Here is a 21,051-nt window from a genome sequence, read left to right on the forward strand (position 1 = left end):
TTCGAGCGAGAATCGAATCAGCAAACCCACGCGGCGTTTTCTGCTGGCGCGATGAGTCATTCTTCAGGTGTCGCTAATTGATTTAATACAGGTGAGTCATTCTGCGAGTGTCTGAAGATTACACAAGGCACATGTTCGACGTGACATAGGGTTACCATACTTTTTAAAAACTCTGAAAGCTGTAACACCGGAAATGAAAATGGTCAATTTCAAAAATTTTCGACCAATAGTACATGTGCTGACCCGACTCCTGAATTACCCGCATTTTTACGATGCGTAGTGGGATTGACTAAAAAAAAGGTCGTCACTTCGACTCGACCTCCGTTTTCATGATTTTTTTTACGAACCTCTGACGTTAGCTGCGTCGAGGTCGAGTTTTTATGGCATTTTAATACTTTTCTAGAAAAAGAGGACAAATTCTAAAAAAAAAGAGGACATTTAGGCCTCCTCCGAGGACGCTTTCAATAAATTGAAAAAAGATGACAAATCCTCTTAAAAGAGGACATATGGTAACCCTACGAGACACGATTACCGAAAACATTTCATATTCCAGTAGCCTGACTGACCAACCAACCAAAACCAACCAGCCAGCCAACCAACAGCCAACCATAGAAATAACCAGAGTTGGTCAGCATACGGCAACGGAGTTCTTCCAGTTTTTCGAAGTAATCAGGCACGTTTATCCTACTTGCACTACTTACTCAAGTTATGAAGAGGCTCTTGGAGGTACAGGAGTTCATAACTCAAAAAAGACAATTTACCTAGAATGACAGTTATCCGTATAAGTTCCACGTCTGCTATAGAAACTTGAAAAATGTGTCATAAATCAAGATGACCACAGAAGAAGATCGTTTACTCTGAGAACCCGGTACAGTAAACACAGCATTCGGCAGAATGTTTATTCTGAGTCTGACTGTGATGGATTAGACTTGTTCCAGGGGGTCTCACCATAGCCCTGGGAGAATTGAAGTGTTTTGACAAGCCTATAGTTCGCAGAGTGGGATTTTTGTCAGTTGTGGCTGTAATGTTGTTATTGCATTGTGACGTGTTCGCGGTAAAGCAGGCTACACTAAACACCAGACTTTGATCATTGCAGCGAAATATAGGCAATCTAATTCTAATCTACTTCCTGGTGCTCCTACAAATGCTACAGGAGGACTGTATTGAGCGAAACGAGTCAAGCTTGCTGTACAGATATTTGCCATTCTCGTGCTTTTGATAATGATGTGATACGAATTGTACAATATTTTTAATTCGTGATTAATTGCCGAGTTTTTGCGAATTCAGTCATTTTATTTCTCATCTAATTTGAAAGTCTGAAAGTTTTCTCTTACAGTTTCGTAGTTAGTTGATACGAACGGACTATATAGGTCTACCAAAGTCTACTATGATCATGCTATAGATAACTAACCTACCTAGGTTAGTTATCTATAATCATACGGTCTTAGCCGATTTTCAACTTTAACCCAAGTCGGCAGATGTCGGTAGAGAGAAACTTTTTTATTTCTTGCAGACACGAGTATCGTATCAGAATCTGACCACATTTCCAGCAAAGAACCAATTTTATTCGTAAGTTGCGTGAAAAGTGCAGTTTAACCGTAATAATTTGAGGCGCGTAGTTAGGCCAGTAGTAGTTGAGCCATAAAAGCTTATAGGCCTACGGGAAGAGTAGTCCTCATTGATATTCAAAGGGTTCCCAGGTTATCATATTTAGAGATCCGGAAAGTATGACACTTTCCGTAGGCTGCAAAAGGTACTAAAGCGGACGAGAAAACGGCGTATTTTTATATTTATAGCGCTAATTTCGTTGGGTTGGCTAAAAAAGGTCATTTCTCCGACTTGACTCCCGAAATACCCGCTTTTACCTTGAACAAGGTCATTTTTCCAATTCAACCCCCGAAATACCAGTCGACGGTGGGTTCGGCCCGATATTTACCTTAATTCATGGTCTTTTGGGGCATTTTAGGCTAAAAAGGACGACAAATTGCCAAAAGGAGGACATTTCTTGAAAAAGGAGGACAAATCCTCCTAAATGAGGGCGTATGGTAACTCCATATTCGAGTAGAAGTAGAGGTAAAGTTGTAAATTTATCCTGGAGAATAAGTAAAAGTAGTGATTTCTATGGGAGGTCTGGTTTTGCCTAAAAACAGATAAATGTAAGTAAAAACTGATGAATTCAAAAACACTAAACAGCCGAGGAAGTAGCACAAGTAAGCCGAGAGTACTGCAGGTAGTAGCGTCTAATTAAGTGGCCTCTAATTAAGTACAAGTATAAGTAGCGATTTTGAAGTCAGTGAAGGTAGAAATACGGTCTAAAATGATAACCGCTCTAGTGAGCAGTGCAAGTGTCAAAAACTACTCGAGTATAATTAGACGTACTACCGTGACTATTTACTCAAGTAAAGCTGACGATTTTAAAGTAAGTAAATAAGTACGAATTCTAGGACTAGTTTTGCCTAATAAACTGAAAACTGTCAAATATAGAAGTATAGTTTAAACCAGACCTGGGCAAATTGCGGCCCGCTAAAAGTTGCTTGGAATTCAAAACATAAAACCTTCTTTAGAATGTTGCTGCGAGGACTTTAACCATAAGCTGTGTCAACTGAACCGGAAATTCGTTTACTTTGAAGCCTGTTCAATAATATGCCGCCATTACGCACCCTACGTACCTCGCATGCGCAATTCAGATACAAAATAAAGTCAATGTACAAAGTATGTCGTAACAATTAAAGTTACACGGAGTCAATCTTTCCATATAGTTTAGTTCAAACGTTCTTTGTTGCTATTGTCGCATTACGAATTACGCGGTCTCTGCTTCAAATTGTTACGTGATACGTTTCCAAATTCCTAATTCGTGAAACAAGTCAATCAGTGATCTTGATTTTATACGCGTCACCATCACCCATTGGGATGAACGGGCATGTCAAAAAAGCCGAAATCTGAAATGCAACGAAACTTTGGAGCATTATATGTTTGTTTACTGGAGTCGGGGGTGAACCCGTCCTTCAAGTTTGTGCCAAGCAGGTCGCCGTGTATAAGAAGTATAATATAAGCCGGTCTTTATGACAAAAACACGACGACAGACACTCTGTCCAGGGAGGGTGAATTTCAGACGACCTGCAAGTTTCGCTCAACAACAAGGCTATGTCGCTAAGCCTGGATGTGCAACTGATAAATCGCTTCTCAAAATATTTGGTGTTCTAGACTTGGAAGATATGAGGAAGCTAGAAATTGCCAAGTTTATGTATCAGTTCCATTGCGGTCAATGTCCCTCAAATTCCAACGACTACTTCACCTCGGAGACAAAAGGGCGCAAGTACAGCACACGCGCGTCAACGAAGAACAACTACCATATGATCAGGACTGAATACAAGAAAACGCATTGCTCTATCAAGTATGCCGGACCCCAACTGTGGAACAGCATCTCGCCGGCTATCCGACAGTCGTCGAGCATGTCCGCATTCAAGTCGAAATACAAGCAATTTCTTCTAAATCAATACTAGCCAGTCTTCAGGATTGCCGGACCACGACCTGACATCGACTTCGCCCTCCGCCACATGCCACCTCATTTTGTCGCTTGCGTCTTATATTCTCTGCAATACTTTTCATTCAGTGTGCATGCCTCTTATTTACTTCGCCTAGGCCAAGGTGGGTGTCTGATCTTAAAGGCTACTCCAAGTTGTTTCGACACCTTCTTATCTTTTCATTGAATCGCAGTCTTGTGATGTTTTGAAACGATGAAAATATTAAAAGACCTGATTGATTGATTGAAGCTGCACAGTGCACACTGCTCGGAAGGCAGCGACCAAGACTTTGTATAGTATTCCAAATACATTTCAATGTCTTAATAGAAAAATGGGGATATGGGTTTAAAAATAGTTTCAAATGTATCATGTTTAACATTGTTTCGAATTATGACGGCAAATAAATATTATTTATGTTAATCAGCCGTCGCGTTCTCATTACCTTATACCAAAACAGCCACTGAGCAGCATGTATCAACAATATAATTCACTTCTTTCAATTTAGAAATAAAATTAATACGCCACTGAATATAGGTAAAACTTTTGACTCGGCCCGCCAACATATATTCTGCTTCTCATTTGGCCCGCGGAGAAACATAATTGCCCACCCCGGGTCTGAACTAAAATGATAGCGAACTGAATAAGTAGTGTGAGTATGCAAAAGCTATTTGAGTAAATGCAGAAGCAACCTCATATATTTCTACTCAAGTAGAAATGATAGATATGTACATAAAACTGTACCCAAGTGCGATGTAATCCAAAGGTATCTCGAGTATGATCTGGAAAAGCCGAAAATTCCCACATCGCATATTTCAACGCGTCATCTTGTGGAATCTGATATTTTTATTCTGTGAATGAACATCCACAAAGGCGGTTCCCAACGAAACAAACCATCTCGTTATCCGTGTTGTAATCGCTTCTAAAACCAGTCCGGACCTACATGTTCCACGCAATTTCTCCCGCTTCGATGTACCCAAAACAAATAGAACAACTCGTGATTCTGTACTCAAATAAAGGAAAACTGATTTCTGCGGGTAGAATGAGTTTCGCGTTTCGCTACCCGAACAACTTCCCGTCTGTTTGTGCGTCTGTTCAAAACAAACTTGTAGCAGAGAATGAGAAATGAAGGAATTTGTACTTTTTTATAGAACCGCTCCGGAATTATATCAATTGCGAATCGACTTTCAATGATAATGGAAACATTTCCTGTTTACCCTTTGTAATTTGCAAAGAATAAAGTAGTTTTGTGACATGTTTATCCCATTTTTACGAATTAAATTGTCCATAAAACTGGTAATAATTGAAAACTGGTTTCGCACTGATTCTGAAAATATAGATTAAATTCTGGCAACGGCAACGCAACCACCCCGAAATAGGCTTCAAAGTCTGAAAATCGGCATTGTTCCAACAATGCGAACGCCGCAACAGAATGACCACAAAAATGGCTAATTTTGTGGAGCGATTTTTCGAAAAAATGTCGATTTTCAGACTTTGAGGGGAATTTCGGGGTCGTACGATCGGCCCTTGCCAGATTTTAATTTATATTTTCGGAGTCAGTGCGACACTAGCTTTCGATTAAGACCAGAGCGACTCGGTCGCCAGCTATGTGACTACCAATTATGCTGCTTTTAGATTGCACAGCGGTAAATGACACTGCTTGCTCAAGTTTAACGACAGGAGTTGTGTGTCTATCCTTTCGTTAGTCATCTATACTTCTATGGTTCTGAAATTGGAAAAATTCCTCTGGAAGAGCAAATTTCAATACAAGATTCTGACACAGTTAGTAACAACAAGCCGAAGGAATTCGTCTCGCACATCAATGGCGGCCAAGAGAAGATCGTTATCGAGTCGCAGGAGAATCGTGTCGAGTGTTTCCAAAACACCGAGATTGATCGAAAACTCGACAATGCGCGTTTCGACGGATATTTAGAAAAGTTGCTTCTCGCGTACATTGGTTTCCTTTTATCCAGCGAAGTCAGTTTGGGACATGACAATGGGTAGACATGGCCAGAATCAAAGTACCTCTAGTCCTTCAGCGTGCTCAAGCAGATTTGGCCTGCAGTACTTGCTAAAGTGACTGTGTTTCTGGACCCTACTCTCGTTTGAACTTGATAGTTTAGGAAACACACTGCATACTTTTTGCTTACTTGGAAATCACTAATTTTACTTGCGCTTCTACTTCTACTCAAGCAGTTATGGTATACTTGCACTTGCTTTTTGGTCAAGTGGTTATCATTGTAGATCAGGGGTGTCAAACTCGAATTGCGTCGCGGGCCGGATTCAAGTCTTGAAATCGTTCGCGGGCCGGACCAGTCAACTGAATTCAAAATGTTGCCTCGTACCATTGCTTCTCGCTGGAACACTTTATTATCGAGCATATGTAGATAATACATGGATCGTAGGGGTTTTATTCTAGCGAGTCGCAACACCATTATTTGCGAACAATGAAATTGGCGAAAATACGATGATTGTACGGTTGAATACAGTTAAGGACCGGTAAAACAGTGGCATTACTGACGATACAAGGAGACATATTTCTGTGCCCCCTCTGCTTTAGTCATAATCTGGCATTAGCCCTGCGTATATATAGGCTGTGATGAATTCAAGATATTTAACAGTAAACGCGGACGTTGTAATTTGGTTTATTATTGTTCAATCGCGAGTCGGGTTTCTCGTCCTGGAGTTATTGCGTTGAAAGTGACACGGCAGCGCGACCATATATATTTGAAATATATATCTGCGTAGCCGATAAATTCTCAATGTAAACTGCAGATAACGGTGCAGCATTGGCGTTTTCGCTGCTTCTGGTCCATTTATCCATAAAACTCTGAACTGAGCGCGCACTTTTTCCGTTCTCGAAATTGGGTGTTAATGTCACCGACTTGTTGCCAGCGGTTACTACAACGCTGTAGTCGGGTGGTTATAATGTGACCTATTAAATATGCTCGACATTTGCTGTCCTGAGGGTTATTTGAAGGAAGTATTTCTTACAAATCTCAACATTTGTTACAAATGTAATGAATAGTATAATCTTTTTTCAATCTACTCAGAATTGCTTCGCGGGCCGGATGAAATCGTCTGGCTGGCCGAATCCGGGCCGTATGTTTGACACCGCTGATGTAGATTGTACTTCTACCTTTTGTCATCCATTTTCACTTTTTAGGCAAAATGGGTTTAAAATGATAGCTATTTTACGTACTTGAAAACGGCTACTTCTACTAATACTTGACCATGAATTTACGACGTTACTTGTACTTCTACTCAAATATTTTGCCTACTAACGGTACTTGCTCAACAGGTTATCTTTTCAGACTAAACCAGGGGCGCGCGATATACGGCCCGCGAGTTCCCGGTGTTGCATGATAATGTGGCCTGCGGCTGGAGAAAGGTGGCCATGAAACTACATGTTCTGTTCGGGTCTACCTACATTTGCGAGCAGACATTTTCGACTACGAAAATGAACAGACAAAGCTGCGTTCCAATCTAACTGATGCTCACGTGCACTATTGAGTCTTTATCAATGGTTTCTACGTCCGACATGCAGCCATAGTTCAAAGAACTTGTCTTCAACTTTGATCGACCACATATCTCATTAATTCACAGCTATTGAAGTATATTATGTTAATAAATTCATTAGATACTGCATATTATGTCAATAAATTCATTAAGTACTGTTTTTGGCCTCTATGCTTTCAACTTGAAAATTAACATTATGTACGATTTATTCCTTGTGTATGTGGATAAATACACGATTACTGCATCGATTCAGGAATCCGACCGGCCAAGTACTTCATTTTCTTATACACGACTCGCCGACTGGAGAAGTTTCCCACTCCAGTCACTAGATTATACCAATACTTTACCTTACAGGTTTCATTTTTTAGTCTAAACTGTTCCTCACTATTTGACTTGCATATAAGAACTTTCTATACATCTGCATGCACTCCAGTAGAAAATGTGTTACCTATCATTGTGCACTTGAGGTAGATTTTACATGTCTCGGGAATGGCTGCTTCCATCTGTATATGAGTTGAAATTTATAACGTTACTTTTATCTCAACTTGAGTACCAACGATGAATACTTTGAATGCACAAAATCTTTGAAAACGAACTAATTTCAACTTCGACCAAGATTGAGTTGGCAATCAATGGCGTGTCATGAGTTCGCGGAAACGCGGTCCGTTCATCATGTCGCGAAAAATAACAAAATTCGTGTTTTGGAAAGAGAAATCCGTTTTCTGCAGAAAAGTCCTTCTAATTTGTTTAATTTATATTATGATTTCGCTGACGAGCGGCCATATTTGGTGTGGGAAACGCTAATCGTGAGCGCGCGAGTTTTGGGTTTGGAGCTGATAACGATCTGCATCTATATTCGTCTCGTGCGATGTTTTAGTTTTGGCATGACTAATAATATCCCGAGACGCTGGATTGCCCATCACTCGAATTCTAAATCTAATTGTTGAAAACTAGCCAGGTTTTTTGAGTCCTAATGATAACGATCTGCTCACAACATTTCCACAAAACGAAAAACCGGGAAACAACAAGATTGCGTCGACTAATAGCCCGAAACATGACGATTAATAGAGTAGATGTATTGTTTTAAATGTTTGACGACAAGACGCTCTAAGAATCAGTATAGGAAGGAGAATTCTCGTCTTAAAAGACTACTTGGTGGGTGTTTCCAGGAAAATGAAGCGGCTACAGTAACGGCAGAGTCGGACGACAAGAAAATTGCCAGCTTTTTCAAATCAGATTAGAATCAGAATGAGTGAATTCACATAAACTTTGAAATTGAATTCAATTCATAGAAAGAAATGCAACAAAATCAAGTTCAGATGGGATAAAATCATAATTATTTTTCGTAATCACGAGAATAGCAAATATCTGTAGAGCGAGCTGGGCTCATTTCGCACGATACAGTTCTCCAGTAGCATTTTCATGAAAATCAGAAATCGCATTAGAATTATAATGAGAACAAAGAAACATTTCACGTGTTTGATTAAAAGTAGAATTACCAAATTCGCAAACACTCAGAAATTGAATGCAATTCCGATTTTGAAGGAAATAAAACAAAAATCAAGTTTATTTCGTATCAAAGCATAGTTAACTTTCATAAGCACGAGAATGGCAAATGCCTGCATATCAGGGGTGTCACACTCAAATTGCGCCGCGGGCCGGATTCAAGCCTTCAAATTGCTCGCGGGCCGGACCAGTCAACTGATTCCAAAATGTTACCTAGTGCTCTTTTTTTCACTTCAATACCATAAAAATATATATAGATAATACGCGGTCACGGGGTTTTTAAAGTAGCAAGTCGCAAAACCCCAAAATACGATGATTGTATGGTTGAATCAGGGATATCTAGATATCCCTGGGTTGAATAAAGTTTAGAACTGCTAAAACAGTGGCGTTAGCGACGATATAAGCTGCCACATTCTATGCTCTATTTGATTTAGTCGTAGTCTGGTGTAAGCCCTGTGTATGGGTTGCGAGGAATAAAGATGTTGGGAAACGCTGACGTTGGAGTTTGGTCTATTATTATTAAACCGCGAATCCGGCTCCTCTCATGTCTGGAGATCTATTGAGTCGAAATTGACACAGCAGTGCGATATCTTTGGGAAACTGACATATTTTCCCTGTAAACTGTATATAACGGTTCCGCAGTGACGTTTTCGCTTCTGTGAATAACTAATTTTTGTCCATATTCGTATAAAACTCCGAACTTGGTGTGCACTTTTTGCTTTCTTGAAATTGGTTGTCGATTTCACCGACTTATTACTATAGCGGTAACTAGACTGATTAACCATAGCGCCGTAGTCAGGTGGTTATAGTGGGGACTCTGAACATGGAAGTATGTCGTGTAAAATATCTCAACATTTGTTACAAAGGTGCTGGAAAATATAAGATATTTTCAATCTACTCAGAATTGCTTCGCGGGCCGGATGAAATGGTCCGGCGGGCCGGATGCGGCCCGCGGGCCGTATGTTTGACACCATTGCTGTACATGGAGCTTGGTTCGTTTGGCATGATACAGTTCCCCTGTAGTATTTTGAGGAAAGCCAAAAAAAGAGATCTGAATCAAAATTAGATCATAGAAATATCTCGCAAATTAGATTAGAATTAGATTACAGGCATTTCGTTGTAATTAGTACAATTTGACAACTACAATAATCAAGTTGTCGAAGTCTGTGTTATAGTCCGACATATGAGTAGCGACCGAAATCGTCGATCCGTGTTTTGCGGCATTCTTGCGTCACAAGCGGTCAGCATTTACCAAGACTTGAAACTTCGCCTTATCGCTTTTACGATTATTTATTGTCTTTGTTTCTAATCGACTCGTAAGATCGCTTTAGAGTTCCCCTAGAGTTTTGCAAAATCATGGAACGTCTTGCATAACAACAGTTTCAGAAATAGGAATTTTGAGTTCTCTTCGTGAAAAAGTCGACAGTTTTTGTGGAGCTGTCGCTGCCATTGCAAGTAGTACAATAGATATATATCTAACGTTTTCTAAACAGCAACAAATAGCCTTATAAATTTAGACTAATTTTAGAAAACAGTTTATTATATAACCAGGGCAAATATTTGCAGCTTTTCGTAAAACGACTCCACGATTCGCAGATTGGCAATATTCCAACGTAAATTGTCGGCAAACAATATTGTTTCGTATATAACAGAAATACCTCGTATGTCGCAATTTCGACACTGGTACTTAGAGGTGGTCTGTATCGAAGTACTTCAACTTCTACTTCTACTCAAGTAGTATCCAAGTCGTCTTTACCTACTTAAGCTACTTTCTCGAGTGCTTATTATGTTAGGCTACTGGGTGCTGGCCGTTTAGCAGTTATTTTGGGCGAAACTGGGCCTAGAATACTTACAATCCCACTGACTTGAAAATCGTCACTTCTATTCGTACTGGACTAGATATTTATGGAGATACTTCTACTCAATGAGTACTCGAGTACTTTTCGACATCTTGCACTACTTACTCAATTGTTTAACGATTTTAGACCACTTCTAATTCTCAGTTTTCAGTTTGTTTTTTCAGACACAACTGCTGCGCATGCGCACGCAGCGGAAAATTTTCTAGATTCTAATCGGCAATGCTGCGTTACAGCATTGCGGCATCGAATAATAAACATTTCAGCGACAAAGACATTTCAGGATAATTGTTTTTTTGTTTGTTGGCTGCTTAGACGAAGTTAATGGAAAATATTTGGATCTTACAACAACAAACACATCGCGAATCGATTTTAAGTGGTTTCGTCTTATTTCAAGCAATCCAATTGCACGATGTGTGCGGAAATGCTGATTACAGTGACTTGACAATCCAGTCAGGTCCATTCAGAAATGGTCAGAAATCAAACTGAAGCCTCATTAGGAAATGAGCCATAATTTGAGTCGATCGTAAACGATACTGCGAAATGTAAGACCAAATATACATCTTGTGACGCACTAGAGCAGGCTCAATGAAAAATTAGGCCTCACAAATTTTACATCCTCTTAAAATTAAGTTAATTAACGCCGATCTCATTTCCGATGCGTAAATCTTCCCTCGCAATTATCACAACAGAACGTGAAATCGAAAAAGATTTTGAAATGTTCGCGATTGGTACAATTTCGGGATATTTCGGGGATAATAGCCGAGCGCGGTACCCAAAAGATTGTGATGAAACCGATCTCAAGGCGATGATTATATTCTAAAATAAATTGCCGTATAATCAGTTTGATTCGTGGGGATTTTAGTCGATGTAAGACTTATGAGAAATGAATTTGTATTTTAGTGTCCCGGATTCGGATTTGGATGTAAGAAAACCGGGTTTTAGGATTTTGGTCGGATTAGGATTGGCTATTTGTAGCAGAATTTTGACTTCAACTTGAAATATGTGATGATTTACAATTTCCAGGCGACTTTTGAATCAAATTTCTTTGTTTTTCAATTTCACTCGGATTTGGGAATGATATAAAAAATAAATTCCTAATATGGGTTAGGACCTACACATAAAATTTCTGGCAAATTTGCCATTGCATGTGATTTTTGAATGAAATTTATGTCATTACCGGATATGAAATTAGATTTGAATAGAATGAAATTTCATGCAATTTTGGTATAAAATCAGAGATCTCTTCACAATTTCACTGGGATTTGAGCATGGTGCAAAATAAAATCTATATTTGAATTTGGATTTGACAAAAAAATTCATAATAATTCTGTATTTTCAGGCGCTTTTTGAATATAATTTCAGTTTTCTTTTCTACTTCATTAGAATTGGGACATGATACAAAATAAATTCTGGATTTCGATTAGAATCTAAAATCAGGAACAGGATTTGGGCTAAAAAAATATGAATTATATTCTAAAGGGTGGACGCTTTCAATACGTACAATGTTATTTTCAATTTACTACTAATTGCTGACGATTACCACTGACGAAAATATTCAGGTCCATTTCAATATGAATATATTATTCAATTGTTAATCAATGACTGTGAGTCAACAAACGATTGTCGGCACGGTATTGTTTCACAACGCGGACGACTTGAAATTCCAAATGTTCGCTCATTATGACGAAACAGATGTGATGGTTAGCGAAGAATGGAATTAGTCAGTCGAGTTACAAGCTCACAGTTTATTGTCGCGGGCGGCAGCTAATCCGATTAGCGACCGTGTTTTCGTTACGGGCATTCCTCACGCGTGCTTTGAAGACGAGATATTGTAAACAAGGAGTGCCGAACGTTGTGCTTCTTGGAACAAGGCAGGAATATTCGTTTGCACATAGTGCATAGCATACAGGTATATAACACGGCATTCTTAAGGCACCATGGTGGTCGGTCAGTAATGAAGAACTTCCACTTTTTTGTGGTATTAAAGTAAGTTTACCCTACTTATCCAACTTACTCAAGTGGGTATGATGTTAGCAGTGGGAGTTAACAGCCTCGAATAGAGCGCTAGCTACAAGCTGGACGATTGGGGGCGCTGAGAGCAAAAGTGGCGTTATGCTCTATAAAACCAAGGTGGAAAATCCATTATTCACCTTCATATTTGCGCACTATGTGGTCACGGCGTTCGCTGTTGTACAAGACGAATTCAATCTGATATCATCATCAACGCTCTCCCTAGATCTTCATTGGCATACAATATTGACTTTTCTAATCAATAAACCATTGCGAACTGAATGCCTAGCCACTGTGGTTATTGTACACACATCTATAAACGGCTGTAAAACGAGTATGATGAATATTTAAGAAGTTGATGCCCACAACGAAGTACAATGGCATTTGAAGGGAAATTGCTATACAGTGTACACGATTTCATTCCTTGATGGTGCATGTCCAAGGATTTATCCAGACTTGTGATTTTGAATGAACGTGCAGCGTGCTGCCTATGAATTATGAAGGGTTAGGATAGGGTTACCATATGTCCTCTTTAAAGAGGATTTCTCGTCTGTTTTTAATAAATTGAAAGAGTCCTCGGAGGACGCCCAAAGGTCCTTTTTTGGGAATTTTGTCGTCATTTTCCACGAGAAGTGTATTAATGCGATCAAAAACTGGACTGCGACGAAGCGAACGCCAGGGATGGCAAGATAGAAAACGGAAAATACGGCCCGACGGGTATTTCGGGAGTCGAGTCGGAGAATTGTTCCCCCTTTTTTAGTCAACCCCGGTAATAAAAAGAGAAAGCGGGAGTTTCCGAGTCAAATCTGAAAAATTATCTTTTTTTTATTCAACACGATGCTATTACTGGAAAAAAAATTCAATTCACCCGGCTTTTAGAATTTTGAAAAGTTGCCTCTTTTTCGGATTTTAAAACATGGTAATCCTATGTTAGGGGGACGGGTGATTCGTGTAAAAACATGTACGAACACTGATGTGTTGAACTATATTTCGGCTACACAGTTTGTTTTCAGCTTTTTAGGCAAAATTGGGCCAGGAACACTTACTATTTTTCGTACTTGAAAATCAATACCTCTACTAGTTAGTTAGATTATAAACGTGAGACGTTATTTCTACATTTTCTAAAGAAGTACACAACTAATACTTCAGTTGTTCTGGTCGACTTGCACTTCTTACTCAAGATGCTGGGATTCTAGAGTACTTCCATATCACAACACTTTATAGTATTTTAGGCTAAAACGGGCCCACAGCATTTACTGTTTTACGTACTTTAAAATCGCTACTTCAAAATGTATACTTCATTGTAAATTTCCTATGGTATTCTGACTTCTGCTCAAGTAGTGCTCAGACTATTATGTTGATGGGATAATTCTTCTTCTACACTGTTTACTTTATAAACACTTTTGAAGTAGACAGTGGTTTCAGAACTCTTTACACTACATTTATGATTGAATAGGGATAAAGAACCGACATTGTAGCACGATAACTGCATTTAACTCCATATAACACCGTAACCAATAAGCACGAGTGTATATAATGTTTATATTCTCCAGGGTTCCGGCTTAACGTGAAGGTCGTAAAGATCATATCGCCGGCACCCGTCTATACCGAGATCCAGTCATTTACACACAATATTAGGGTGTATGTGTTTTGTTTGGGGGTATTTTGTACAGACTCAATCTGTTTTATTATTAATGTTCCGGTTGACGTAGCAATGGAATCTCTCTCTCTCTCTCTCTTGACGGACGGATTGCACCTATTTGAGTAGCATTATAGTCATTTTACTATGGTCGTGCCGGTGTAATTCCGAAAGCAACCACCTCCCATTAACTGATGAAAGTATGCGACCCTTTGATCGAAGTGTATTTTTTGAAACTACTAGCTTGTTTCAGTTTCCTACCTTTTATTTACTACTCTTATTTGATATTCTTGTAAAGGGCTACTTCTACCCGCAATTAAGTCGACATTTGAAGCGTTACTAGTACTTCCATGCTTGAGCAATTGAGGACACTATACTTTAACCAGCACTGTTATGCGCTAGCAAAACGTTGCTTTGTTATGTAATGCGATCCGCCATCAATCACGTTATTACATCAGTCTATGACTAACTAAGAACTTGTCATTGTTTCGTTACGTTGTAGTAATAAACAGACGTGACAGCTGTCAAAACACTATTCGCGTCTGGGATAGGCTCTAATTCATGCCGTGTAATTACGAGGATTTCTGCATGTTTTCAATGTTTATATTTACGTTTCAACGAGCTAGATTACTCAGGTATCGAGTTCTCAAGCAGAGTCAACAAACATTCGGGCGGTTGGCAAATCCGATGCTTGATTGTAGTAGTAAATTAGAAGTAATGCCGTAGCTTTTACTGAAGCTTTCCGACAGTCGTCGAGTATGTCCACATTCAAGTCGAAATACAAGCAGCTTCTACTGAATAAATAGCATTCAGCCCGGAAGATTACCAGACCAAGATCTGACATATCGAGCTCGCCTTCCGGCACATGCCACCTCGTTTTGTCGCTTGTCCTTTTATGCTTTATTATAATACTACTCATTCGTGCGCCTTATTTACATCGCTTAGGCCCAGGTGGGTGTCTGATTTCGAAGACTACTCCAAGACATTTCGACACCTCCCTATCTTTTCAATGTATCGCAGTCTTGTGTTGTTTTGAAATGATGAAAATTCTACATAAACTAGTACTGATACTGATACTACAATGATAGGTTATCAGAAATTTTTCTACACCATTTTAGTCATCTCACCAGTCACCATACACATCATACCCGAGGCTCTGCTAGGAATTCATTTCGACAGCGAGAACATCCAAAAACAATTAGGTTCCAGGGCCTGATGATATGGAACTTCATTCCGTCTTATATTAAGGATAAACCTCTCCTTACTGTATGTTTTCCCACTGCCATTACTGTGAATTGTGAATGCTTCCAATTATTTTCTTCTGTCTTTGCTACATTACGAATGTGTTATATTTGTATTCTGAGTTACACAATGCAAAAAAAAAATCCATTCAGGCTGTAGCCTCCCGATACTTGATCTCCCGATCCCTTCGCTTTCTAAATGGGTTACTCTCTGAATTGCAATATGTTTTTTCGCAACTAACACAAAATGACCAATGACACTTCGAATTTTAGAAAATGTATTCACATGCCGTGATATAGGGGCCATTTCACGCCGTTTTATTGACAATTTCACCGATTGAATCAAATTTGTCCAAAAAATACTTTTTACTTCTCCCAAAATGACTGATGACTAGGGCGAATTTTTTGACATGACAAAATAAGTCAAAATTTTGTGAAGATTGTAGCGTTAGATCAAAAAATTGTCAAAATTGTTTACAAAGTCAAAAATTTTTTGGCAACCTGCATTTTATATCGTAGTCGTTTGCACTGTTTTTCATTTGATATTTTACAGTTTGTTGCCCACTTTATAGGTCTACCGGTGTAGACGGCCCATTGTCTGCTCATTGCGAATCAGAATCGGTCAAATGAAACAAATAGGTTGATATGGTGTTATGCTCAACGTACCGCAACATCCTAACTGAAGCAAGACTGCGTGGACATTGGTTCTTATGTCAAGAAGCGTACGACGAAAATTGTGATGTAGGTAGACGACATTGTCAGAATGAAGCAACGCGGTGCAACACTTCGTGTTGCCAGCCAACTACTGCTGCTGTTGAACGCTCTTCCTCCATTCTTGGCAAGCTACTTAGTAAGGACAGACACTTTCTACCCGAGAATGTAGGAAAGTATCTTTCGTTGTAATCCGGGTCCAGATTTCGTTTAAATAAAGATTTTTCATGTAACAATTTGTCAGTTTTTGAGTCAAAAAAATTTTTTTTTTCAGGCCAAACTACTTCGTAAGGACAGACAGTTAGTTCCAACCAGTAATGAAGTTAAGTAGTACAATTCTAACATTATGCGGGAAAACACCTAATTCGCATACATTAGGTCAAAGTTTGGTCTAAATTAAGTTTTTGTAGGTCAATAAATGTCAAAAATGAATTTTTTAGCTAAAAAATCTTCCGTTTTTTAGGGAAAATCGCCCTACTGATGACACTACGGTGGAATTGCCGAGAACATATCCAGGTACAATGATAGAGCGAAAAATGTCTGTTTCACTATAGATAACTAACCTACGGATAGATGCGCAACACGTGATTCACGGTCGAGTGACGCTACAGTCGCAGATTTGTTGTTGCTTCATAGCATGAAACGGCAACGTAATTGCTAATCCCATAGATGACGACCCTAGCGCTCAAGTTTAATAAAGTTGATCTTATTTGAAAGCTGTAGTCGCGCTGATTATGATAATATATATCAAAATCTGACCAGGGCAATGGAACCCCCTCGAAATACCTCTCAAAGGCTGAAAATCGGCATTGTTCTGAACAATCGCAACCCCGCAAGGACCATTGTTATGGTCTTTGTGCTGCGTCGTTGCGATTGTTTGGAACAATGCAGATTTTCAGACTTTGAAGGCTATTTCGGGGTGGTTCCATTGCCTTGATGAAAATTTAATCTATATTATCAGAATCAGCGCGGCTGTAACTTTCGAATAATATCAACGTTAATAAATTTGAGCGCTCGGGTCGTCATCTATGGGATTAACAATTACATTGTCATTTCATGCTATGAAGCGACAACAAATCTGCGACTGTAGCATCACTCGACCGTGAATCACGTGATGCGCATCTATCCGTAGGTTAGTTATCTATAGTTTCACACCCTTGTACCACCCGTGATATACGGGCGTGGTTATACACCCGTGGTACACCCGTATATCAGGGGTGGTGCACGGGTGGAAATACACAGTCTTTTTGCTAAGAGTGCACTTCGTAACAAACCACCTCCGGAAACAGAACCACATAAGATAAACTGCAGCAAAACATGTCGATAATCTTTTAATAGAAGAGGCTCCGATGATTCATCGTTGTGGGTTTGGGTCAAAAAATGTTCAGGTTCAAGTGGGATTTGTCTAAAAACACAGGCACTTGTTGCATAAGTAAGGAAACACGTGAATACGTAGGGCAAAATCAGAAGTTTCAATAAGAAATAGTTTTGTGTCAAAACTGTCTAGAAGAAATTGAAGTATAGGCTAAAAACTGAATCACTCCAGTAAGTGTTGACAAGGAACATTGACAGACATTAAAACGAGATATCTTTAATAAAATTGGCGATCGCTCGTATAAGTTGACTGAAAAAGCGGTCATTTTCCGAGTCGGTACCTAGAAACCAATTTTGGTTGGGTTGACCTTTTTTTAGTCAATCTACGTAGCAATTACAGTACAACCCATTTTTACGTGTATTTGTGGACGATATGGCCTTTTTCGGTTGTGTGTGTGAACTCGTCCAACAATCAACGTAATAAAAGAGTCCGAATTGCTAAAAAAGAGGACATTCGGGCGTCCTCGGATGACAGTTAAGTTTTCTTGAAAAAAGAGGACGGATCCTAATGAAAGAGTCTCTTAAGAATGATCATTTGTGTTAAGTTTAATATAAACATATGAAACATGCTTGAGAAAATACGATTGTTGATGTACAAAATTGTTTTCAAATCTCTATTAGTTACTGACGATTAACCCAGACAAGTGTCAGCCAATAATATTCGGGTTCATTTCAATATCGGTATACCATTCAGTTGTACTTGAAAAAAGCAAACATGCTACGTTACCGATCAAGGCTGTTCTGCAGCAAAACATACCGATAATCTTTTAATATCAGCGGCACCGATGATTCATCGTTATAAACACAACGTGGCTGAACATCATACCGAGATGAACAATCACAAATTAAATCCAATTAAGAATTAATGAAGACTTGGGCCAGATGCGGACAACTGGAGTCAAGTGCCGCTTCTAATTATTTGTTTACGAGTTCGAGCCTTCAGTACGGTGAGGTCATCAATCACGAAAAGCTACTCACCATAAAAGGAGGTTTTTACATCTATTTTCAATAAAATCATTTAGAAGGTACCTATACCGGATCTGGTCAAAGCAGTCAACGTTGCTACTCAAGTAAAAGTAGACGTAAGACACTAAATTCTTACTCAAATGCAAGTAAAAGTGACAAGATGTCTCACAAATTCTTCAAGTGGAAGTAATGTAGAAGGCAGTGGATTCAATCGTGGGGTCTCACGCTTGGAGCAGATGATGATCGGATGTGGCTACTCTCGAATTTGCGAGATGCATCTTCCCGACTAACGCAAAATGATCAATGACACTATAAATGTATACTATAATCTTTCCAATTCTCCACTAGTTGCTGACGATTACCCCTGACGAGTGCCAGGCGAAAATATTCGGGTTCATTTCAATATGAATTCAATTGTATATTAAAGTTCTGTACCTCCAAGAAACTCTTCAAATATGGGTAGGATGTTGGGAAATAGATTCAGAAGTGGCATACAAAATATATATTAGGTCACGAAAATGAGTATTGACACTGCAAATAGCGCAATTTTTCAAATTATATTCCGTTACCGTATTACAGGGGCTATTTTCCATAGTTTTTTTGACAACTACAGTCATAAGAGTGATGCAAACTAATCTCTGCTGTACAAAAATCCAAAAAGAAAGTCGTTCTGCCTAAAATCTGTTCAAGTGCGAACGTAGTATAGTCTAAAAACATTAACAGAGCAAATAGTGCAAGTAGACACTGCCCCCTTAAGTATTATGTTGGGTTACCATATTATAAGATCAAAAAATATGACAATTTTTTCAAGTTACAACAAGAGACATATCAATGGAAAATTTATACAGATAATGGTGATCGCACGGTAGGCTGACTAAAAAGTTCAATTTACCGCGTCGGTACCTTAAAGCCGGGATTTCACAGACAGTTTCCGTTGGGTTGACCTTTTTTGTAATCACGGCAGTTCTACAAAAAAGCAGGTTTTCACATGTACTTTGTAGCGAATTGGCCATTTTTAGTCGCATCTGTATAGTCGCCTAAGACTCAAAGCAAAAGGAGAGGACGGATTGCGAAAAAAGAAGACATTTCGCCATCCTCCGAGGATATTTTTGCTTTACCGCAAAGAGGACAAATGGTATCCCTATAGTATTATGAAAAGGTAGCAGTACTTCATCCTTGTCGAAATCGAAAGAACATTTTGATGTCATGTATTGAACGTACGAACATATTCGAGAAAAGCATTTTGACGTACAGAGTACGCGTACGAATGCGACATTGGCGCCATGGAACGCAAAATTTGAATCGGATAATCTCAAACTAAACTCTCCGCAAGCCCGACTTAAAATCGTTGGATGATTCCATGACCTCAGCTCGGAATAATACGGCGATAGTGACGTGTCAATCAACCGGTCATTGCGCGTAAACAGAGGCCATTGTGACGAATTCGCTTCAGACCGAACGAATCAAAACATGGGTTTATGCGAAGGTCAAAAGAGCGATAAGTTCGGGTGATTGACTGAGCTTAAGTCCCCAGTTCAATTGTTTAGGTATCCAGCAGATTTCGACACGTAGTGAATTCTAGTTGTTTAATCAGACCAATTAGAGTGGAATGCTAGTTATATAATTCTAATCCTATTCGTGGAATGTTTTAATTCTCTAAATTCAATTCAAATTTAATTTCTGGTTTTCATAAAAATGCTACAGGACTGTATCGCAAGAAACGAGCCGAGCTCACTGTACATACATTCGCCATTTTCCTGCTTGTGAGGATGAACTCTGAGTTGACATGAACTGAGCTTGATTAAATTTCCAAGTTTCAGGGAATTCAGTAATTCTAATTCTACTCTAATTTGAGAACAAAAAACTGTACGGCCATAATTCCAGTTCCAATATATTTTGGAAAAGTTGAAATCACATCGTTGTCCAGCGCACAAAGTAATTTATCCCTTCCGGGTACTCGAGCCGGTTCTGCTAACGTGTACTGGTAACTAGAATAGCATTTTTATAAGTATTTCCCCTTATACGTATAGCTGTACTTTCTTTTCATACTTTGGATTTTGTGAAGACATTGCACGCGCGAAGGACTTTTGGTTTTTTCGGGTGCTCAAACATAGGTTTTTATTGCTTTACCTTCATGCAAGTATTACGTGTTTAAATACTTCCACTTCTACGTAAGAATTTTTAAGCGTAGGCGCTTACTTTTTTTGGCTTTGGAGTTTATAAAGACATTAGACACACAAAGTAAATAGACCTTTTCCGAGTACTCAAGTAGGTTTTATCTACTCGTCCTGGTAACTCAATTTGTTCGGTTGAAAGCACTTCCAATTCTGCTTGACAGTTTTTATGAAAAGCTACCTACTTTTACCTGAGATTACCATGTACGTCCTCCTTCAGGAGGATTTGTCCTCCTTTTCAAGGAAATTCCTCTTTTTCGACAATTTGTCCTCTTTTTACCTAAAAATAACAAAAAAGAACACGAATTACGCGAAATGTTGGCCGAATGGAGGAGGAACGGGTAGTTCGGGCGGACTTACTTTATTTTTAGTCAACTCGGCTAATATGAGCTATAAACAGGTCTTTCGGGAGGAGAGTCGAAAAAATAACTTTTTGTTAGTTGACTTTATCTTGATAAATTTGAAAGTCACCCGTTTTCTCGTCCGCTAAAATAACCTTTTCAACCTGTGAAATCTTCCTTTACGGATCTC

At 39.1% G+C, this 21,051-nt stretch overlaps 1 long non-coding RNA gene across 1 annotated transcript; it reads left to right on the forward strand.

The window, feature by feature from the left end:
• Window positions 1-11,364: 11,364 nt before the first annotated feature.
• LOC145436369 (uncharacterized) lies at window positions 11,365-14,126 on the forward strand. The gene is made up of 2 exons (XR_013914287.1): window positions 11,365-12,314; window positions 13,969-14,126. It is a non-coding gene; the product is annotated as an uncharacterized LOC145436369 (long non-coding RNA).
• The last annotated feature ends 6,925 nt before the right edge of the window (window positions 14,127-21,051 follow it).

The sequence above is a fragment of the Botryllus schlosseri genome, chromosome 1 (assembly GCF_051294905.1).
Source record: "Botryllus schlosseri isolate E-star chromosome 1, Bs_hap1, whole genome shotgun sequence".
Lineage (NCBI taxonomy): Eukaryota > Metazoa > Chordata > Ascidiacea > Stolidobranchia > Styelidae > Botryllus > Botryllus schlosseri.